This window comes from Dipteris shenzhenensis, chromosome 18 (genome assembly GCF_047967505.1).
Source record: "Dipteris shenzhenensis isolate YYH24624 ecotype China chromosome 18, Dip_SZ_1.0, whole genome shotgun sequence".
Classification (NCBI taxonomy): domain Eukaryota; kingdom Viridiplantae; phylum Streptophyta; class Polypodiopsida; order Gleicheniales; family Dipteridaceae; genus Dipteris; species Dipteris shenzhenensis.
Genome location: NC_141613.1, coordinates 28,861,694 through 28,885,853, shown reverse-complemented (window position 1 = coordinate 28,885,853; position 24,160 = coordinate 28,861,694). Strand labels below are relative to the sequence as shown.

General features: G+C 46.5%; 4 pseudogenes; all 4 read left to right on the top strand.

Moving 5' to 3' along the window:
- The first annotated feature begins 7,467 nt into the window (after positions 1-7,467).
- Positions 7,468-10,272, top strand: LOC147891064 (uncharacterized; annotated as a pseudogene).
- Positions 10,273-10,747: 475 nt separating this feature from the next.
- Positions 10,748-14,055, top strand: LOC147891063 (uncharacterized; annotated as a pseudogene).
- A 2,840-nt stretch (positions 14,056-16,895) lies between these two features.
- On the top strand, positions 16,896-18,364 carry LOC147891062 (uncharacterized; annotated as a pseudogene).
- A 3,102-nt stretch (positions 18,365-21,466) lies between these two features.
- LOC147891061 (uncharacterized) lies at positions 21,467-23,576 on the top strand (annotated as a pseudogene).
- The last annotated feature ends 584 nt before the right edge of the window (positions 23,577-24,160 follow it).

The following is a 24,160-nucleotide window of genomic DNA, read 5'->3' as shown; positions in this document are numbered from 1 at the left end:
TCATCCGTTTGGGACCCAAACTAAACCCCATTTGAACCAAGATTTCACACACAAAAACGCCATGCGACGAGGTATTTTTCCAGCCCATTGCACACCATTTTGGCATCCCTAACACTTGCTCATTCGCACCCCCGTGTGGGCCTCATTTTTGCACAAATTTGCTCCTATCTTCACGCTGTGACCTCCGATTAATGATCCATCTGCACCGGCACAGTTCCCTGCACACGTAGGACAATCTTAGGCAAATTATTAACACGAGGGTCCCTACACAAACTAACACCACTCTAACCCTCCCAACAAAACTTCATCCACAATCGCACTTGTGGCAGAGACACCCTTGGCAAATCTCGCCCAATCTGCATGCAGCTACATTCTGACTCCAATGCTCGCCAAATCTGCATACAACCCTGCTACAACCACCGCCCCCGACAATCCTCTACCCTGAATCCATCCCTGAGATTCAATCACTACCTTTAACTCCTTCACGCCCCAACATGGTTGGACGCCGTCGCGACAATGATGGGGATATCGATCTCGATGCAAAGGTTGACAATTTCTTTAATTGAAGAAATAATAACAATCAAGGCGACGCCCCTTGGGAAAACTGAAACTTCCCAAATATAATGGTAGGGGAGATCCAGCCCGATTCCTCCAGCATTTTGATGCCGCATGCCGAGCGGGTGGAGATCAATGAAACCAAGGTCGCTTGGTTTCCCATGGCCTTAACTGATGAAGCATCTGAATGGTACCTAGACCTTCTAGTGGAAGAGCGTGCCACATGGGACCTACTTCAAACAGAATTTAAATGACACTTCCAAACGGAGAAGCTACAAGATGATCCCGCTCTCCAACTAAGCAAGATCGAACAAGGCTGACGAGAAGATGTACGCACGTACATGGGTAAGATGAAAAGGTTAATCGCCAAATGTGACCCACGCCCGGATGCAAAGTACCTCACGGCATGGTTCATTGTAGGACTAAGAAAGAAAATTCGAAAGGATATGAAAAAGATAAGCAGCTATGAAACGTTCAATGCTGCTCATGCAGCAGCCATTGACATCGAGGATGGCATGACCGACTCAGACACTAGCAGTGATGACAGTAGATCTAGTACATGAGATAAGCGCTCGAAAAAGGGCAAATCAAAGGCCACTGCTAAAACATCAAATTAAGATTGCCTAGAGGCCATGACCATAAAGCTGAAAGAAGACATGATGCAGGCCATGGAACAAAAATTTCACTTGTCTCAGCCGCCAACTCAGACATATCCACGATGAGAAAATGTCTGGTGTCCACACTGCATGGCCAATCATACAACAAGTGAGTGCCCAGTCCTAAGAGCCAGGATCACTGCACAAGCAAATCCACCACCAAGGTTGTGGTGCCATATTTGCGTCATCGGTGGACATGATGAAAACAGTTGCATTTTCAACATGCGCAATAAGCTGCCTCAACCTCAACAATACCAAGCGGCACCCATGTCAGTGTACAGGCAACCGACACTTGCACAAGCACCCCAAGCTCCAAGGCTAAATCCTGTTTCCATTAGGACACAAGTCCCACAACTACTCAGGAATCTGAATCCACAACCATATCAAAGAGCACCAAATCCAGCTCCTCAGGCAGTTCCAATACATCAATTACAAGCCGAGCAAGTCAACTCGTCATTTGAGTATGAAACAGAGTACCCAGTGTACTATGTAGAAGGTGCAGAGGGTCTAATACCAGTTTATGCAAATCAAGTACGTCCCAACACATATCGAGCACCAATCAAGTGCTATGGTTGTGGCGAAAATCACCGGATCGTAGAGTGCCCTCATCGTGGTAGCCCCGCTACTTTCCAACCACTCTGCAGAGATTGTGGAATAGGACATGCCTGTATGGATTGTCCCATGAAAAATAAGATCCCAGAAGTTTGGGTCCGGCAAGTGTAATATCACAACCTATAAATGTAATTACATGCCAACAGAAAGAAGCCACCAAGGACCCTAACATTCCAATCCAGCCAAAGCGACTTCTTAAAAAGAAACCACAAGTGCCTCCACCTCCACCAAGCAATGAGCAGCTGAGCTCATCCACATCAAGTCCCGAGCCTCAAATAAAAGAAGCACCATACCCAAATGCAGAGGTGGAGAAGGCTCATTTTCAGGCACTTCAACAATGGGTACAAAAGGAACAAGCTCAATTTGCGGCTGAGAAACAAGCTCACTTTGAGGCTGAGAAACAAGCTCAAGACCCAATCCATGACTTGGCCCCACAAAGTATTGATACTGTACTCAAGTCTCTGTTCCAACAATAGACTCCACAACATAATGTACCGCCACGTCAACTTGGAGGAGCCGCACTCTCTAGCATCCTGAGTTGCCCTGTGTCAATTCCCATCGGAATCCTCCTACGGAATTGTCCCAATCTCTGGGAGAGTTTCAAAGGATGGATTGAACTCGCAAATCCCCCTCCACCTATGAACAACATTGAAGATATCCCTGTGCGGGTGGGTGAGAGAGATGACATACGCAACATTACTGTGCCTTTTATCCACAAGGCATATTATGAAGTCCAAGCCATAGTGGATGGTGGAGCAGGTGTAAATGTCCTATCAAAGGAGCTCTATGAAGAATGGGGTCTCCCACCAATGCAAAAGGCTAATTTCAACATACGCCTTGCCGATGATTCACAAGCTAAACCCTTGGGAATAGTAAATGGCGTGTCCACAAAGATCGCTGGAGTCCGCTTTTCCCTTCAATTCACAATCTTAGATCTTCGCAAAAAATCCTATCAAATCTTACTGGGACGTCCTTAGTTACGGGAAGCATCAGTCCTCCATGACTGGGGAATTGATAGACTGACAATCTAAAATCACGACACCGCAGTCAGGTTGAATGTGGGAACAAGAGCTATAAAACCAATTGTGCCTATAGCATTGGATGACACATCTTCAACAACAATCTCAAGCAAATCAGCTCCCTTGCAACAGCATGCCATAGCGGGCAATTCACAAAGCAATGTCAATAACTGGATATAAACATTGGCAACCATCGACACTTGCCATTCATTAGATCCCATCTTCTCACAAATAGATGCTAAGGCGCTACAGGTAGATCCTCCACTCACACATGAAGAACCAATCGATTTAGAGATGCCATTCTTTATGGCTAACCTCAAGTGGGATAATGAACCTGAAGAAGGTACCCATACCAATGATGACTCAGATTTTCCTTGGGACCTTGAAACAGAGGCTGAGAATGCTGAAATTGAAGACCAAATCTTTGATAATGACTTAGCCATTCTTCATGCCCTAATGGCAGTCGAGCTCCCAAAAGTTGAATCTCCAAAGTTGAATAACAGCAGAAGATCCCGCAAGAAAGCTGAAGCTCTCTGGACCATCCACGTTTAATATCAGCTTCCTCCATTTGGGCATCTTGAATCCACTGTTCAGTTTCTTTGTCAATCAGAGCTTCAAAAGTATTCTTGGTAGCCAAAGGAAAGGTTACTCTCTCCTTTTCTAGAGGTACAATAGGTTTCTTTTGAACCTCTATCTATTTAACTATTCTGTTTTCTATCCCTGCTTCTATAGTTTTCTCCAAGTCCTGATTTTTAGCCTTTCCTTTAACAGTCCACTTTGGTTTGGGAGGAGGACTGGGTTGCTGTTGAGTTGACTCCTGTACCGGCTTAGGTCCATTTCTCTTTAATGGGCAGCTTTTGAATGTGTGTGTTGAGAGCCCACACAGAAAGTAGGAATTGGGGAGGTTTTTGTAAACAAGGGGCTGCTCCATGAATACACTTCCATTCTTGTTAACTATAACCAGGGTTTCAGGAAGTTCCTCAACTACATCCAGTCTAACACAAACCTGAGGGTGACCTCTAGGGTTAATGAATTCCCGATGGGAATAGCATACTCACGGAGAGAGACAGGGACATTATCCATGGCCCTACCTAGTGTCTTCTTGAACCCTAAAGTGCTTTAAAAAAGACTATATAAAGCACTTCAAAACCCTAAAATCCCTCATTTCTATGGCACGAGTTAAACAAACTACTAGACCCACTGGATGCCGTTTAGACACTACCCGTTGTCCTCCTCAGAACGCCATGGCCTCCGAACACACTGCAAGCCCCAGTGGCCAAGAGGGCAATGATCACCAGGGATCTGAAGGCGGTTCTCATCATCAGGAGTCCAAGCAATGCAAGTCCCCACCATCCAACTCTCATGGGGGATCCCAGGGATCTTAGCACCATGAGGAATCCCAGCACACACTTCAATGAATTCGAACGAGTCCAAACAAGAATTGTCGAATTGTACCTTGCAAAGTCAGCTCCCTCAAAATCAAAACCACCGCCTCTTGAATGGTCCCCTGAGGGACTGGAAGGAGTATGCGCAACAAATGAACCCTTACTTGGAAACACCTTACCAGTGGAAAAGTTAACCCACAGTTCCCAACGTAAGAAGTTTCGGAAATATAAGACACATGTGCGGATGAAGCTCGATCAAGAGAATTCAGAAAAAGAAAGACAAAAAGAGCCTAACAAATTGGTAAGTGAAACTACACCACCCAGTACACATGGCACATGTAAGGCTAGTTCAACACCATCAGAGGCCGATCTTCGAGAAGTGTCGGAATACTTCAAGAATTACACAAGTGGCAGTGTGCCAATAGCAATGCCAAAACCACTAAGAGAATCTGAAGTTCAAGAAACTGATAGCATTGGAGAAACTCCAATCTATGAGGGACCGGCAAAAACATGCACAATAAACCTTGCCCTTGAAGGGGTGGAAGAAAAATTCGTTTTCATTGGGGAACAACTTTGACAAGAAGATGAAATCAAACTCAAAGCACTCCTAATGGAATACCGTGACTGCCTAGCATGGTCATACAAAGAGATGAAAGGAATTTCACCAGACGTGGCAGTACACACGATACCTATAAGGGAAGGTGCTCACCCTAAGGTATGTGGACCTTATCGCACAAATCCTAAGTATGGCACCATGGTTTATGACGAGTTGGAAAAACTCCTAGATGCCGGATTCATCTACGAGATAGAGCACACTGATTCACCATTGTCATTGTGCCTAAATGCAACAAGAAGCTCAGAATATGCGTAAACTTAAAAAAAGTGAATGCCGCCACAATTAGGGATCACTATCCCCTACCCTTAACAGAAACAGTGTTGGAAAAGGTGGCAGGTTCATAAATATATAGCTTCTTGGATGGCTTCAGTGGCTATGACCAAGTGCAAATTGCTCCTAAAGACCAATAAAAATTAGCATTTGCTACAAAATGGGGTATTTTTGCATATAGAGTCATGCCATTCGTCCTTTATAATGCCTCAGCCACATTCCAGTTTTGGGACACATCGTCTCTCAACATGGGATTGCAATTGACATGGACAAAATCAAAATCATCATGGAATTGCCTCCTCCTACAGATTCCAAAGGTGTACAGGTCTTTATGGGACATGCCAGCTATTATAGAAGATTTATATTGCAAGGAGGAGGAGGAGGGAGGAGGAGGAGGAAGGAGGAGGAGGAGGGGGAGGAGGAGGAGGAAGAGGGAGGAGGAGGAGGGAGGAGGAGGGGGAGAGGATGGGTTGCAAGGTTGGAGGAGAGGGGAGGAGGAGTTGCAAGGTTAGGACATGCTTTTGGACGTGGAGTGCAAGGAAGCATGGACACTTGAGACAATTGCTTGGAATACCAAAGTAGAACCCAACACAATGCCCCAAAGAGTGTGGGCTTCATTCCATTACGGGGTATTTATACAAGTTGGAGAGCTTCTCTCTCTACATGTAGGAATTGTAAGACATTCTCTCTCTACATGTAGAACTTGCATATAGAAGTTGCATGTAGCAGTTGCATGTAGGAGTTGCATATAGAACTCGCATGTAGGAGTTGCATGTAGAACTCACATGTAGAACTCGCATGTAGGAGTTGCATGTAGGAATCGTATATAGAACTTGCAAATAGAACATGCAAGTTGGATTTCTAAGAGGGATTATTTCTAGCCTTATGCAAGTACAAGCAGAGCTTTGCCACTACTCTACACACACATTCTGTTCTACCTAAGTCCATGTTTAACTTTGGCCATATAGGTGTCTTTTTTACCCTAAAATGGATGAATTAAAAAATACTAGTTCATTCATGTTAGATTTTCCAGGGGCTCCTATGTGAACCGCACAAATATTACTTCCACTAGAGCAAGAACTTCTAGATCAAAAGGATAAACAAAACTTCGAGAGGATTATCAAACTACATCCATGTTGGAACTTAACTGTGAATCATTCATAGAAAAATTACAACTATTAGCCCTACTCTCAATGACCAAACAATGGAAATTTTGCTTAAAAAGGCATCCCAAGGACTCACACACTAGCGACTTCAAACCAAAATTGTCAAAACTATGGGGAGCAAATACAAACGTCCAATTTATTCTGATCCCACATGGAGATGCAGCTTACTGTACGTCGTACATCGCTAAGGCTGATAAGGCCACCGTAGAGGTGGTTAAAAAAGCTTTGAACAAAACACTCAATGGGAAAATACCTACCAATGAAACAATACACAAGTTCAACGATGTGATTCTCAATACTCAACACATCAGTGCACAACAAGCAATGTACCTATGTTTGTCCTTACCCTTGATAAGCAACACCAAGGAGTTCATGCACACTAGCCCTCCAGAAGATTGAACATTGCTACTTAAGCACAGTTGGTAGCTAGAGAAAATGGACCCTGACAGCCAAGATATCTTCTTCGATGGCATAATAAAAAAGTATATTAAACAACCCTCCAGTTTGGTTGTGGAAGAGTACGTGAGTGAGTTCTCTTTCCTTGGAAACAAAACAAGGACACGAAGATGCCAAAAGGTTATACATTACAACAGCTACAGCACGAAGGACCCCAAGAACCATTACAAGGAGTTATGCCTTCTTTACTCGATGGAGGAACATGCACAGTATAACAAGAACCCCATATGGCATGACAAGTACCAGTCCAATGTAAGCACAATTGAATGAAATAATGAGACTTAAAAAGATAATAAAGCACTGAGGCTACCTCCTCAGAGCTTTATTATATGCTATTACCACTTGTCCACTGCTCTTACACGTGGATACTTAGTCTCGACACAACAATTACATGGCATTGCTATCCCTTTAAGTCATCCTTATTCCCAATCCAACCAGGTGTTGCTAGGACAATATGCTGAGCATAGGGGTTATCAATGGATTCATTAGCATTCGACCCAATACGTATAAAGACACATGGCATGGTCTACACAACACTCTCTCAAACAATCTATTCTTATTAGAAAAAGTCATGAAACAATAGAAGAGCTCATGAGCATAACAACAGAAGGCATGAAACAATTAGAAGAGCTCATGAGCATGCGACAACTCATTTGCACACCTCCAACGATCTATGGGTCACATTATTCCCTCCGAGGGTATTGGGGGACTTCAACAGCATAACAACAGAAGGCATGAAACAATTAGAAGAGCTCATGAGCATGCAACAACTCATTTGCACACCTCCAACACATATTATTCCCTCGGACGGTAGGCTAGAACATACATCAACAAAGACACTCATCTTGTTATTCTCTTTTTTGCCATACGACAGATTGGTTGTGTTCAGCTCTCTAACTGTTGGCTCCCAGCAACAGAGCCTCTTCTGAAAAAGCATGGCCGACGACCGGCAGCGCTTACAGGAGGGCTGGGACAAGTGCAAGCACACCGTCCCATTTGATCCTTCGGAGATTCTGACTTGGGACCGTGTCCGTCGTTCTCGAATATATATTGCTGTGGTCGCCAGTCGGGTCACCCTCTCTGAGGAAAGCTTTAGTATTTTGATGGACAGAGTTCATACTTTTACTCCACAGACGTTACAGCATATCTTTGCGGCACAGAACAGAGAAGAATGGATGCAACGGATCATAGAGAGCTTGTTTGCCATTGACGATGCTCCCGCCCAGGGTCTTTCTCCAACCCAGCTGGATCTTCTCGAAAAGGCCTTCGACAGACAATATGAGGACCCAGAAGGCTTCGTTGTCTCCTATGTTCAGCAGTATATTGATCGGTGTTTCATAAAATGGGCTGAAGATACCAAGACCTGGTATGCTCCATGCGCTCCAATAGTCCAGTCTAGCGGCTGGGGAAAGTCTAGGGCAATGAAAGAGGTTGCACATGCTGCTAGCGGTATGGTGGTATTCTATTTCTCGTTGCTTCAACCCACATCTACAGGGTACCCTCCCTCGCACCCACAATTGAGACAGCACTTTGTGACGATGACCAAAGTTGAGCAGGCTTTCGCCATCTTCCGGGCCTGCTTTGATTGGTTGGCCAATGAAGAAACGTTTCCAGATAGAGCCGAGCTGTTTCACAGACAGCAGACCAAGGACTATGGTGGCATACTAGACAGACTTTAGAGCGACCAGAGTGCTCTTCGGACGAGATGAAGCTTGCATGTTCTGCTGTTTGGAACAAATTTGAAAAGTCCCTCAAAAATTCTGGTGTTCAGTTTTTGTTCGTGATAGACGAAGCCAGGGAGCTTCTTACTCAAGCCCATGATACAGGTCAGAGAAGCTTTATTGTTTTTAGAAGAGCCTGCGCAGAGCTGCCTCTCAAGGTTAATGGAGCTCAATGCATGGGATCGTTTGTGTTGTTTATTGATACAACTGCAAGGGTGAGCATTTTTACCCCTGTGAATAGGGAGGACCCAAGTGCTAAAGTGAGGATCGGTCTCCAGCAACTTTTTGGGCCGTTATCAAGAATGCCCACGTTTAATATACTTGCTACATCACAACCCACCACTCTGAACGAGGCTGCAAAACCAGAACGTTTTCTCGTTCGTGGCAGGCCATTGTGGGCTTCTTTTCTGGAAGGTCACAATACAATAGAATTGGTAAATCTGGCAAAAGTCAAGCTTCTTGGAGGGCTAGAAGTAAATTCAGTGCAGGGGCAAGAAAAGCTGAAGTCTCGAGATATGTCATTAGTGTTTCTTGGCCGTCGAATAGGTGTGGATGTTTGCCCAGAGGCAATGGTTGCTCAAGAGCTGGTTGCATCACATATGCGCATCTGTCTGCATACATCAGCAGCTAGAGATTATGTGCTTACCCATGCACTACCTGAACCTGTTTTAGCTGAAGCAGCAGCACAGGTTCTGCACAGTGAAGGCTTGGTTACTACACAACTTCGACATTTAAACTCTCTACTCCTGAATGGCATTGCGAGTGGAGGAGAAAGAGGAGAGCTAGTAGCACGGTTTTTACTACTTAATGCCATGGACAGTTTACAGAACTGGGAGGCTTTCTCTACTCCTCAAGGGTTGGAAGAGTTTCTTCAAGCTTTCTCGAGGAACTGGAAGGGGTTCACAAAGTCAGGCCATCTGAAAAAAGCACGTGTGTTTTTCAATGCATTTTATCGCTTTTATGGTGGATACCCTTCAACTGACGTTCTCAAGACTTTTATAAGGAATTGTGGGGCCATGATATGCACTAAAGGGCAGGAGGCATATGATCTCATCATACCTTTTGTGTTGCCTAATCATAAGGGAGAATATGACATTGGTGATGACAGCTGCATAAGTTGCATAGCAATCCAAGTCAGAAACAGGAAAAATGTGGTTAATTCAGTAGGCACCCTAAAGGACATGCACACTTATCAGAAAAGAGTCTTTCTTGAGGGGAAGGCTGCGCCTAATGTTTTGATTTTGTTGCATGTGGGGCAGATGATAGAAGCAACAAAAGATTCTCCTCAAAAAAGAAAAAGATCCAAGAAAGAAATGAAGACACAGTTGGTAAAAGAGACAGTTGAAGTCGTCGCGTCTACAGTGGAGAGTTTGGATGAAGTCCAGTGCCCAGATGAATTTATGGAAGTGCTCCAATTAGTGCTTAGAGAATCACCAGAGCCCATGAGCATTTTGAAGGCAGAGAATGTTGAGGCGTTAGAGTTGACTGCACTACGAAGGATAATGCAAGATGTGTATCCAGAGGAGGCAGCAGATGCTCTGAGAAAAAGAAAGGGTAGCAAAAAGTCTTTCTTCACGAGAAGGCTGTGCCTAATGTGATATACTTCTGTAAGGTTTTGGACCTCATCAATTAGAGTCAGGCGTTAAGGGCTATGTTAAGAGAGTTACTTGATTTTGTTTTGAGAATGGGAAGTTTCATGAGACTGTCTAGTACTTTTGGTATTAGTGTGTAACTGTCTATAGGATTTCTGGTTATGCAAGGAAGGAGACCTGAATTCTAATTAAAGTTAATTGAGTTGTACTTCACTTTTCTTTAAAGCACCTATAAAGGCTCAAACTAAAGGTCTTGAGTTCTATATGGTTGTTAAATTGAGTGAGTGTATCCACATCTCGATCTTTGCAAGTTTTTTTAAAAAATAATTGGGTGCATGCTAAAGTTCAATGTACTATTAACTTAAATTACAACCATGGTGAAGGTCTGGTAGTATTTTAGCATTGAGGTTTTGCTAGTTGTAATCTTACTAGACTCTAAAAGTTTAGTTGAAGCATATTTTCTTACAACTGGATTGTTAAGGAACCCTTCTTACAGTGATTGGGTCTCTTCTTGATTAAACGAGTTTATTTAGAACTATTGCAGTTTGCTCTCGAGATGAGAACATCTCGTTTGTTAAGAGGGAGTGAATGTTACATACCAACTATTTCAGAGTTCGACTCTAGTTAATTTTGGAATTACTTAGAGACTTATTTCTATTTATTGGTATTTTTTGTATGTGGAAGCTGATGAATCCATTAATGAAACCAGCTCCTTCCAGCCCTCCGCCAACATTACCAGAGGTCTATGCCCTTCCTCGTCCTGCCACTACAAATGCAGCTCCCTCTGCTACCCCCAGGAGCACCCCAATTGCCCCTTGCAGCCACACCATGCCTACTCCTGTGGAGAATGGAGGCGCTGCAAGCTTAACCAGCCACCCCCCTACCATCTTTTGCTTGATAGAAATCATCTCTGACAAGCAAGACCTATCCTTCGTAGACAAAGTGCTCATCCCTGAGGGGCAAATCGCAGCTCTCTGTAACACGCTCTTGCCAGGATCGGCAACCCTTGATAAACAAGGGAAGCTTGCCAAGCTTGGCTTCAATGCACTCAGTTACTCAAAGAAGAGGGCTTGCTACCTCGAAGGGTATTGGAAAGCATGAATGCAGATGCCCTTAAGCCTGGCCTGTATGCTGCATGTGCACCTCAAAAGAATTGAATTTGCTTGTTTTACTGGCCTGGGAACAAACAGATGGTCGTGCATGAAGCCAGCAGGAAGGATGTGGCTTGCAACTTTGTGAGATATCTGATGGAGCTTTGCAGCTGTGTGTGTGCATGCGTGCAAGGTGCAAACATAAGCCCCTCACATCTCAGTCCAGCAGCTCGAGCATCCCCAGCCGAAAGCAGAGAACCCAGAGGCTGCAAATCTCTCTCCGCAAGGAATCAGAAGATGACCTCAAGCTTCTGCCAGGATTCAATATGCCTATGCTCCTCCTTGAACTCATGCCCTCCCAAATAGCTGCCAGTGCTGCCCGTGATCATGAGCACCACCAACCGGTGGGCTTTATGCTCTCCCAAGGCCACCACAGAACTGCCCTGCTTGTCTACATGTGCATTCCAGCTAAGGTGGTCACCAACACTAAAGCAGAAGCAGTCTATCATTCCATTGATGCTCAACCTGTCTTGAATGTGTTGTTCGCCTCTCATTTTGTGGAGTGCACTGCCTTGCCAGATGATGATTTTGTCAATCTCTTGCGGGTCATGTGCAAAGAAGATTTGGAGAGAGAGTACAATGAAGCCAAAGAGGCTTGGAAGCAACGTCTGGATGCCAGAAAATCCAAGCAAAACGATTTAATTAGTATGATTCAGATGTATTCAAGCGTGTGCTGCCACATTACTTGTTAGAAAGACATCCCTGGGAAGAAAATGTGCTTCGTAATGCATTGGATGGTCCAAATATTACCTGCAAAGGAGCTGATGATGGAAATGATCAGGAGCTGAAAGCAAATGGTCGCTGTTCCGCGGTCGAGGTGGATAGTGATAATGGTGCTGGTAGTGTGCTTCATAACGCATTAGATAGTCCAAATATATCCGGTAAAGGAGCTGGTGATGTACATGAACAATAGCTGAAAGCAAATGACCACTGTTTAGAGGGTCCAAACATTGCTGGTAAAGAAGCTGTTGATGGAAATGATCAAGAGCTGAAAGTAAATGATCTGTGTTGCAATGTCAACAAGGTGGATTGTGACTATGGTGCCTGTTTATTACTAGAACTCTCGAAGTTGGAGGAGGAGCTTTGTAGCATTTGGTCAGGTGAACCTGGTATGCAGCATGGTAGATTGTTGTTTAGTGGTGCTAACCTGCAGAGTCTCAGCCCTGATGGAAGTCATTCATGTACCAGAATGCAAATATCCTAAGTCAAAGTACAGTTGACCATTTATTTGATCATAATTAAAGAGTTTTCCATTTGTGTTAATTATGGTCAAAGCGTTTTTTTTTAAATGGTCAAAGAATTGACTACGGTCAAAGATACTTGACTCTGGTCAAGTAAACTTGACTTCGGTCGGGGAGACTTGGTTTATTACCAAGAGGGTTAACTGCGGTTAACCTGAGAACCACAGAGCTGACTACGGTCAGAGAGTGTTGACTTCGGTAAACAAGACTTGGTTAATTGCCAAGAGGGTTAACTACGGTTAACTAAGATGTGCCAACTTCGGTTGGAGAGTTGTGCCAACTTCGGTTGGAGAGACTTGACTATAATTAAGGTGCCTCGACCCTTGGTCAAAGCCTCTTAATTATAATCAAGAGCGTTGACTTCAGTCAACCAGAGAATAAATATATATTTTTATATTTGTTATGTGTGCACATGTGTTTAGTGGGGATGCCCACTGTGACTAGAATTAGACCACAATGTGTTATTTGGATGCAAAGCGCTAACAATTAATGGGTGCCATGGTGGTGCGCTTTAATTAATTGTTGCAGGTATTAGGAAGAGTGATTTTTCTAAGCGCTACGGGAGCCTAACAAGAGTCTAGGAGGCGGTTCGCGTGACCAAGTGCTTCGAAGACTCCAAAGTTGCCCTTAGTGGCATGTAATTAGGAAAGTAATGTAGAGTGTGACAAGTGGCTTGTTGCCAAGAAAGAGAACCTAAGAGCTCATGTAATGATTCATTCACGTTTGAATTTTGTATGGACAGCTTCCACGCTGAACTCTTGTACTCAGTTTTCTCTCAAGTAATAAAAACCTTCGGGTGGGTCTAGCCCGACGATTGTCCTGGGCCCTAGTATATCTGTTGAGAGAGGGAGAGAAAATGAGAGTGTCTTTGCTGTCTTTTACAAAGGAAGATTTCATTGGTATCAGAGCAATAGGCTCACCCTCTTCCTTAAGAAGGTGACGATTCAAGCGAAGGAGTACGTTGGCCTATGGAGAGCAGTGGGCTAACATGGCATTTCGAGTGCTGGCAGCTATCAGTTATTGTATTTCTTAAGAGAAGCCGACGGCGGGCAAGCTTGCATCCACCTACGGACTTTTCTTTTCGTCACAGCACTAGAGCATAGACCCGTTGTGTCTATAACTGATGAAGAGCCAACGGGGGGAGGGATGCACTAATTATGTCGACGTTTAGTGATAGGCTTTTAAAGCGCCTGCGTAGAATGGTGTTCCGTCATCTATAGGTTCAATTAATGGAACCTCTGTACAAAGGCTGATCAGGTTGGCGACACCTTCACGGGGATGTATGGCAAAGGAAACGACGGAACAAACAATTGCTTGACGCCCCGGGTAGAGGGCTAGCAGGGACAAAAGACGCCTACACGCGTGGCAATTACTCCCTCCCACGCTGGTGTATCCTTGATGGAAAGTGTCGATTCTTCATGCGGGCACTAGGCATTGTTGAAGGAGAAGGGTGCCGGCGCGACGCGCGCCGTTGACCAGCCAGAAGGTTTGGAACCTTAGGCTTGATGATGTGGCAAACCTGACAGGTGGCGCTGATGTGGCAGGCAAGGCAGGCCTGAGGGATGCTGATGTGGTAGTACAAGTGGCAGCCAACTCAGATGCTGATGTGGCATAACATGTGACAGGTGACGTGGCGCCCCACACGTGTGTGATTGACATGTGGCATCCGGTTAGCTGACCCTGGTTAGAGATCTGGTCAGAGGACAGCCTAACCAGACTGACTAATTAACTAGACTAGACTGGTTAAGTTAGCCAGTTTGGTTAAGTTAGCAGCCAAGGTACAGACTAACTAGTCTGTCAATGTAACCAGACCAGAACAGGACTGATCTGGTTAGTGTAACCAGTAGTTACCCATCTGGTTATTGTCAAAAAAAAAAGAAAAAAAAAAGACAGTTGCAGAGACTGTTTCTGCTAGCAGTTTTCACCTATCTGAGAAAGTATTTACTATCAGAAAAATTAGAGATTTGCACAAGTAAAGGAATGCATGCCTTTGTGCTCAGGAAAAGGGAATCAGATGCATACTCAGTGCTTTTTGCAGCAGCCAGAAAAGGGGCAATATAGTTGTTGATGCCTTGGCAACTTTGTGGGTATATGCCTTGAGTTGACAGCCCGGTATTGGCATAGATTGTGAATGCAAGACACCTCTTGTTGAGGTAATTTTTCTCTCTGAAAAGCAAAGGTTGCGTGCATCAGTTGCATACACAGTGTGTGTGACAAACTTGCAGATCTCAGACGAGTCGTAAGAAAATGGCCCAAGCACCTATCCAGTGGGATTCACAAGATAGGGATGTACATCCAAGACAAAGAAGTGTGCAGCAAAATCAGCAAGAATTTGAGCAGATGGTATGCACTCGTATGCAAGAGATGGAAAATCTGAGAAGGGATCCAAGAGCTCAGCATTTGTTTCAAGTAGAAAATATGCCTAATGTAGCTTATGATGTGCCAATGCCAGAGGCACACTTTCGTGTACAGCTAGAGAGAGAGAGATCTCATAGGGGACGGTCTCATAGCAGGAAGAGATCGAGGCATCATCACCAATCTATCACGAGGACGTGAAAAGAGGACGTGAAAAGTGATGTAAAGTATCTTCGTAACTCAACCTACGCTTAACCCGAGGTTAACCATGGTTAAATGTTGTAATGGTTTGGCCGTAAGGGACTGGCTAGAGGAAGTACACACTTCCTAGAAGTTCCTAAGGGCAAAGTCTAGGTGCACCACTAGGTCCTAGGGGCAAGGCAAAGGCTTTAAAAGAGGGGTCTAAAAGTTGGGCCCAAGGACAACCAAAGTTGTCCTTGGTATGGGGGTTAGGACTTTAATGAAGGGGCAAATGGCAAGGAGGAGGTGCCATTTGTCAAGCATGTGTATGCATGCCCTTCCCCCACCTTCCATCTCTCTCCCCTCACTCTCCCAGAGGTGTTGGACGTTTTCAGTTGTTCTTGTGCAGTTTTTGAGCTGTTTGAGCTGTTTCAAGCCTGTTTTCAGCCGTTTTAACATTGTTTTGACTGTTCCAAGGCTAGTACGCACTTCTAGGAAGTGCTAGAACTCGTTTTTGGGCTTTCAAAATTTTTTCGTACGGACTGTACGGACGTCCGTACGGCAGTGTGAATGCATGGGATCCTGTGGAAGGCCTAAGGACAGTGTGAATGCATGTGATAGCCTTGAGGCTGCCTTGAGCTCAGTTTGCCAGTGGTTTGGATGCCTGAATGCCTCTAAGTTGTGTCAGATCAGAAGTGAATGCCTGAGTATGCCTTGCCAATGGGAATTCTAGTGGTGCACTGGGATTAGATGCCTTGAAGACAAGTAGAGGATTTGTAGAGAGGAACAGTGCAAGGTTGAACCCTTGTTGTAAAGCATTTCCATTCAGAAGCATTAAATAAATACCGTAAGGGGCGCCAAGGCATTTGGGGCAAGTGGGTGCACTGTGTATTATTTTCATTGAGCAGGGGCATTCTAGCCTCACCTTTGTTGTTGAAGCTTGTTTCTAAGTTGTGCTAAGTGATTTAAGTGATTGAAGCTTGCATTGTGGCTATTTATGAAGTTTATGACTGAGTAGAAGAAGATCACTGCCCTTTTGTTTATCGAAGGCTGGTTTCAGTGGTTCCGTTGTCAGGACCGTCACCATCTTCCTACAAAGGTGGGCCCTGGTAGTGTTGGGTGAAGGACACCTTTAGTGCAATTGTTGCTATAGCCATCAATCTCAGCAAGCATGTCACACCATGAGAGGTCATTGACCATTTCAGAGCAGGAGGGGCAGGACGAAGACAAAGCATCAGAGAGCTTTGAAGAGGAGCACAGTACCAGCGGGGGTGATGACCAGCAGGACAGTGGGACTCATCCAGTCTCTCCTGAGCATGCCACGGAGGACTCACAGGATGAGGTAGATGAGACAGAGGAGCTTGATCCCAATGCACTTTTTCAGCTACGGATGTAAAGTGTAGCGGGAGCCCTGTCGCAGTTGCAACATGCTATCACGGAGATTATGCAAGCTCCTCCCCCTATGGTTGCTTCCCCTGGAAGCAAAAAGTCATCTCAAAAGAAACATAAGAAGCATAAGAAGACCCCTAGGCATGTTTCTTTCAGTGGACAGCCGTCAGAGATGCCCTCGATCACCCCTGTAGCGAGTCATGCCAATAACTTCCATTCAGTGAATCAGGGACAGCAAGCCCTTCCTCAGCCCACGATGCATCCAGGCGGAGGGGGATCAGTTTTTCAGGCAATGGTGGCACCATCCGCAGAGGCACCCGGAATGCCAGGTAGCTTTATGGGCAGCACGCAGCCGGGAATGCAGAATTTCCAGCAACCTATGATGGGTGGAATGCCCCTTGCAAATGCCAATATGATGTACTCAAACATTGGAATGCAGCCTGGAATGCAGACAGGAATGCCTGGGACAATGGGCAATACTTGGAATATGCCACAAATGCAGGGAGTGGGACTTGAATGCCAAACCCCACCATGGGTATGGTTGGAATGGCTCAGAATGCGGGAGCAGTGATGCCCCCACCGTTTTTACAGGCCCCCGTTTATGACAATCTCACCCCTAAAGGCAAATTGAAAGATTACAAGGAGGGAGGGGCAACTGTCAAGTTTGAGACTTTCAATGGGATGCAGGACAGATTGAAGGCTTTGACATTCGTGCAACAGTTTGATGCTGCCTACTCAGGTGGACACTTCACAAAATCCTCCAAAGTCTGAAAGGCAGCCACCTTTTTGAAGGGCAATGCGCTCCAATGGTGGACCAACCTCCTCTTGCAAGGCAGAGCACCTACCACTTGGATCGAATTCAAGCAGGTCTTCTCAGCAGCATGGCTCACTACCACTTTTGAGGTGGATATCATGACCGCCTGGTATAGGTTGGATGCTGCAAATTGCAGAAATTTGGAGGACTACAATAAGAAGTTTTGGGAAGCCCTACTGCCAGTGAATTCTTACAGACATGTGCCGCTGTCCGAGCAAATTGAAAGATATTGCTGCGGGTTGCCAAAGGAGATTCGGGACTATTGTACGAAGACAAGGGTTTCCAATATGTCCCATTTGGTTCAGAATGCCACTACAGCTTATGCACTAATGCAAGGGAAAGTTTCTGGGTTCAAAGGAAGCTCACAGGAGACATCAAGGCCAAAGGGCAGCAAGACGGAATCCCCTAAGAAGTTCAGAAAGTTTTCGCAGCCCATGAAGGCAAAGTTTGTTGGAGGACAGAGGCGAGTACCGACCCGCATGTTTGATGAGGAAAAGCAAATTCTCTATGAGCCAACAAGTGTTATATTTGCAGGGAGGAAGGCCACAGGGCTTTTGAATGCCCACATAAGAAGCGGAAGTTCCCTCCTTTTGAGCAGAGTGAGCACAAGGAGGAAAAGAGGATTGATCAGAAGAATAAAAAGCCCAAGCCCACTGCTGGTCTTTTGCTAGACTTGATTGGGGCTGTTCAGAATACAGATGCTACAGAGTTATGCCAGGCATGGGGCAAGATAAGAGACTAGACAGCTCTGATGTTTTTCAATCCGGGAGCCAAGGCCAATTTCATCTCTCCAGAGCTGGCTGGAAAGTTAGGAATAAGGGCAGAAGAGATGGGTCCTTTGTGTGATGCAAATATGGCATGTCCGGGACTCAGCCAGTCAGTTACTCCGGTGATAGGCAAGTTGTGGATGCATATTCAGAGCTATGTGGACACAGAAGAGTTCTATATTATGCCATTGAATGGTTGTGATGTGTTACTGGGGATACCTTGGCACTTTCGTGTTGGGGCTGTTTTGGATACAAAGAATAAAACAATCACAATCACTCACCGTGGCAAGACCCACGTTCTGGATGCTAAATTGAAGGGAGAATCCATCCCTGTTGTATCTGCTTCTGCCATTGGCAATGTAATGAAAAAGCATCTTTTGACCGTACAAATTGCCAGTATACGTTGCAGGTACAGCTGACGCAGGTACCGTACAGAAGGCTGCGCAGCTATACGGATGTACGGACGGATGGCGATGGCTGATGCAGGCAGGGTGTCGCAGTAGCTGACGCAGGCTGGCACAGGCAGGCATGCAACTCGAGGAGCAACTACTAGGCTCTTTGCGAGGCTATGGGTAGGCTGGTACCCTGCCCCATCTATATAGGGAGCAGGGCAGCCTAATTGGGAAGCCCTGCTTCCAAAAAAGGCCGTCCTCCCCCAGCTTTGGAGGGGGATGCTTTTTTTGAAAAAAGCACCCTCCACGCAGAGGCTGGTCGCAGCCTGTTCACTGCTCTTTGCGCCTCTCCCTGCACCCGCCTGATTTCGTACTGCCTTGACGTCAGCTCTCCGCCTCCCTCGCAGCCCTTTTCCCTCTCTTTCCTTCTTCTCTGCTCTCTCTCCTGCTTCCTACAGCCTTCTCTCACAGGCCCCTTCAAGAATCTCGAAATCTCTCCCTCCTTTCAACTACCTTTTCCTGAGATCTGTCCACCCCTGCTAACCCAGGAACCCAGCAGAAAATGCAGCAACAAATTTCGAATTTTAGGGCATATCTGGAGGAAAAATTCGTCAAAAATTCCCGCATCAGAAGTTCCTACCTTAGGAGTTGGCTCTGATACCAACTGATACATCCCAGCACTCCTAAAACCCCTGATTTGCAAACAACCACACACCACGTCAAATCTGAGCAGGCTGCTCACCACCCAACCATGACATCTACGGGATGTGATTCCGAATCAAAAGATGTCCCCTCCGAGCCACGAGCTGAGCTACTGGCACGAACTCCCAATTAGATCCAAACCAGCCTGGTGTCCCATACCACCAGGTGGTGCTGTGAAGCCCTGGATCTGCCAGTGGGCCTTGGGCTACGCTAAGATGCAGGCGCGCGTCCGCGACTCACAATCCAGGATCAGACCTGGCACTTGGGAACGAGACTTGTCCCAACTGCATACTGAGAACTGAACCCCCTGGGCCCCTTTTATAGACTCGGGCCCCGAGCGCCAAAAATAGCGAAGACCTATAAATAGTTCGTACCCTTGCCACTCAACCCGAGAATCAAGCCTGCCTAGCTCTAAGCCTCCCCAGGCTAACCTGAGCTAGTTCTGTATACCTAGTACACGTCAGATACCAATCCGTGCACATGACAATCCCCCTATTCCTTTCATTATGGGGGCAAAGAAGGGACTGCAGGAGGATAGAGAGAGGTAGCGGAGGGGGTAGCGCGGGGGGGTAAGTGAGGTAGCAGGGGGGTAGCGAGGTAGCGGGGGGGGTTAGCGAGAAGGGTAGCAGGGGGTAGCGAGGTAGCGTGGGGGTTAGCGGAGGGGGGTAGGGGGGGGTAGGTAGCGGAGGGGGTTAGCGAGGGGGTAGCGGGGGGGTAGGGGGTTAGCGAGGGGGTAGCGAGGGGGTAGTAGGGGTAGCGAAGGGGGTAGCAGGGGGGTTTAGCAGAGGTAGCGGGGGGGGTAGCAGAGGTAGCGAGGGGGTACGGAGGGGTTAGCGGAGGGGGTAGCGCAGGGAGAGAGCAGAGTGGGAGCAAAGTGGAGGAGCAGTGTGGGAGGGAGTAGAGTAGGAGGGGCGGAGGAGCAGCGCAGAAGGGGGCAGAAGGGAGAGAAAACTGGGGGAGGAGGAAGGGAAAGCAGGGGCTGAAGAGGCTGTGGCGGTCGACATCTCTGCTGTTTATACCACACAATAAAGTCAACCAAACTTAATTTCAGTAGACCAGAATTTTGAACGCACCTGACTGAACCTGAGTCACCCTCCTTCTCGCATGGGCACAATCCTCCAATCGTGGAAGTTGATTCCCAAGAGCTTCTGAATCAGGGTCGTCCTTCAGCAAGGTCCCTGCCTTCAGGCTCCCACACAAGTGAGCCTCCTACTTGGGCTCTGATACCATGTTAGAAATGACCCAACAGAGGGTACGCACAGCGGAAGACTGATAGTAATGCCCAGGAGCTCACACAGGGTGCGTGTGGGTTGTGGAATCACAAACTTCTTTACTTAATGTGCGTCACATAGATGTGCAGACTCATCAATAGACAATGAACCGGCCAGATAGAGAAACCACCAAAATATATATTTCTGTCCAAAACTATGGACACAATACAAGACAGAGAGATCCAGAGTCGCACCAATGGTGTGGTCCTTTGATCTTACCACAAGGTCCTTCTCCTATCTGCTGGCTATCTCTAGACTCGAGCCCGCGTGCTCCACCTCGAGCGTAAGTAGACTTTCCGTCCAAAGATCTCAGCACCTTGTTGCCCTAGTAGATAGTCTAGGCTCAGCCCCAAGTGAGCTCAGTCTGCAGCAACTCTGGCCCTGCTTTGCCTCCTGGATGTAGGCCCAAAGATCAGGCTTCTGCTGCTCCTGCTGCTCCTCTGTCTCCTGACTTGCTGGATAAGAAATGAGGCCACAAGCCTCTCCTTTTATAAGCCCCAAGGGCCCCTTGAACTAACCGACCAGCCAACCCTAAATGGGGCGACTGGCTGGTCTGTTTAGCCGACCAGTCTGCCCATCAAGGCAAGGGCCCAGCCTATATAAGGCATGCCACTGCCCACTGGCAGCCCCATTTGCTACTCTACCAGGCCCCATGCAGCCCTGTACACCTGCGCTCCTGACCTGCCATGTCAGCGCCTGTTTGTCCTGCTGGTTCTGCCCTCTGCCAGGCTCTTCTCCAGCGTCGTATAATTCCGTACAGTGCTGATGTCAGCGCCATGCAGATCCATCCTAGCTCCGAGTACCTTCCATGTTCTTTGATGTGAGGTGCTGCCCATGTGGCAGCCCCCTCTCTTCTACTTCTCTTGGGCACATCCTGCCCTAGGTCTCCCTCCCCCACGCTCTCCTCATTTGGGGGCTTACAGATGGGGAGGTGACCATTCCAACATTGACCCAAGCCAGGAGGTTCTCAGCAAGGTAGTGCTACTCAAGGGAGGACAAGTGTTACAGTTTGTGGTAGCTAAAGATAAGTCAGACTTGCACATTTATCTGTGCCCAAGGCTCGGAGTTTCTCTAATTGGGAGAAATCCTATGAGGCAATATAAGAGGGGTTTTGATTTGGTGGTGTATGATGAGGCCTCAAGGTTCAAGGCCATGTATGATCGGGGCCTTAATTCACTCAAGGCCTTCCACCTTGACGAGTCTTTTCAGCGTATGGACTCGACATGCATTGAAATTCAGCTATCACAGTTTGCAGGAAGCAAAGAGCTTGTGTGGTTGGAGTTTGTTCCCAGCACTTAATCACTTGGCTGGTTCTTTGCTGGATGTAGCAGGAGGAAGGTGCACAGATGGGGTGTAGATGACTGCCATCTGTGAACCCGATTGCATGTATGCATTGCTATATTTTGAGGGTCTGGGAAGTTTTGAGCGATGTGAGCAGGAGGACATGCTCCTTTCCATCCTGAATGCTGCTATCAGCAATGTGACCATATTCAACAAGAAGGTAGCTTGCTCCATTCCCTTGCTTTCTTCCATGGTCTGATTACTGTGCACACTGTAACAAGGAGTTACGGTGCACACTTTAACAAGGATTCACTTTTAAGGTACTGAAAAACAATTGATTTCCCCATTTTGAAGTGCATGTCCTTTCCTCATGTCTTCATGTCTATCTATTGTGTGTGCACAGGATTTTCATCTAGATAAAGAGACAGAACGGTTTCAGGATGGTGTGAGGTTGGTGAAGGCTGATGTGAAGCTATTCAAGGGCTTGTTCTATATGTCCATCAAGGGTGTTGATGCTTCGGATGTGGAGGATCCCAAGGATGAGTTCTATGAAAAGATCCACCAGATATGCAACAAGTTCAAGGAGAACTTCCTTACCACTATGTATGGGGGGGAGGTAGAGATTGCAGCAATGCCCCCCTTCCAACGCCCTGAGTTTCAAGACAGCATTTCTGACATTGGAGAAACAATTGAAAAACTATTTCCCACACACAATACTGGCCGCAGCTTTATGCTGGACTTGAAGCTGGTGGTTGCCGAAATAAGCGCAAGAGATTGGGCTCCTATAGATTCAAAGCGAATAGCCATGAGGCTGAGCTTGATCAGAGTGCATCTAGAAAGTGCTCTTAGGCTTGGCAACTGCTTGGATGGAATGCCGCTTGTGAAATTTGATAGTCAGGAGGAGTTGAAAGATGAGCCCATACATGTAGTAGGTCAGACTCTGACAATTATGGATGCGGGTCTGGAGCTTGCAGTAGAATCGAATGAGGCCGTGGGAGTTATACTAAGCCCCTTGAAGGAGGCATTTGCCAGAGTTTTCCAACACAAAGGAATTGATGAGAGTTGGTTATCATCGTATGTAAGCTTCCTAGCTGGTGTGGTTGAGATGAGGAGAAATAGGGTGCTTGCATGGTTACAAGTCAATACTTAAGATTTTCCAGAAGATAGTGATCTCTAGAAGCTACAGCTGGAAATACTTGCCTAACTATTTGAGATGAAAAACAAGCTTGTCCTCTATTCTTGCAAATGCCAGAGCTGCTTTTTGAAATGCATCCTAGAGAAAGGGCATACCTCTGATCACTCTTGCCTAGGACGCCACAATTGCAGAGAAGAATGCACCTTTTGTGTTGAGGAATATAAAGAGCAGATGTTTGACCAGCTTGATCATGGCTGGATGGTACTCGCATGCAATGACCCTGCTGGGCATGATGGAACCCACAATTGCAAGCGCCGGAAGCACACCTGCGGCAAACCTTGTGTACTCTCTGCAAAGGCATCCAACTGCAGTAAGACTTGCTCCTTAAGGGTCCACCATGAAGGTGACCATCATTGCAATTCTCGACAGCACATATGTGGCATGAAGTGTGCACTACCCTCTTGCAACAATGATTGTGTGTTTCCCTTGGAGTGGGGTGACCATGAAAGGCATGCTTGCCATGAAAAATTCTGCCCTATGCAGTGCTGTATGTAGGGGTCAAGGGTGTGCCATGTGCAAATAGACACGCAGCTTCCATGGCAAAATGGGGAATTTTGACTATGAATATGTGTCAGCGCAATCCAAACAACGTAAAGCCTGCTGCATAATTATCCGTCCATTGGAAAGGTGCCATGGCGGCCCTCATACCAACAAGAATGCAGTGCATTTGTGTGATGTGAGGAATGGCCTTGCAATGCATCATGCACATCTCAGCCTTGCTGGACTTTGCGTGCATATTTCCGATCTTGTATGTCGATGTCTTCTTCTTCAGACACAAACTTCATCTTAGTCATGTTGCCGTGCACCGTCTTATGTAAACCTCCATGCCCAAAAGGAAGCTGACAGTAGTAATCACAAGCAGGACAAGAGGACATACTCATTTGGTGCCATGTCCAGGTGAAACTGGAGGGTGTTGCACAGAGAAGTTGTTCCACGGAGCTAGGCACATGGCAACCAGCTCGAAATGCTCTGGGCTGGGCAGGGATGTGCTCCTGGATGAGTTGACCCACGAGGCATACTGGCATTTCCGATTTGTGGACCCATGTGAAGAAGCAAAACAAGCCTTGGTGGCCACGTCTGCAGGTCTGACGAGCATTTGGCACAGGGATCTTCAACTGGCGCAGGGAGGTCTTATTGCACAGAGAAGCTCTGGCATGCCCGTGCCAAGAAGGGGGGGCATGCAATTGGGAGGATCAAGCGGTGGGTATGTGACAGAGGATGGACATCACTTTGCTTGTGATCACTCGAAGCACACTCCGCACAATGTAATCTTTGTGATTGACAAGTCAGGCTCCATGGACAGCAAAGATTGTGGTCACCCCCGCATTTATGACAGTATGTTCTCTCTCTTAGGTCATTTGGTGTTTTCTGTTG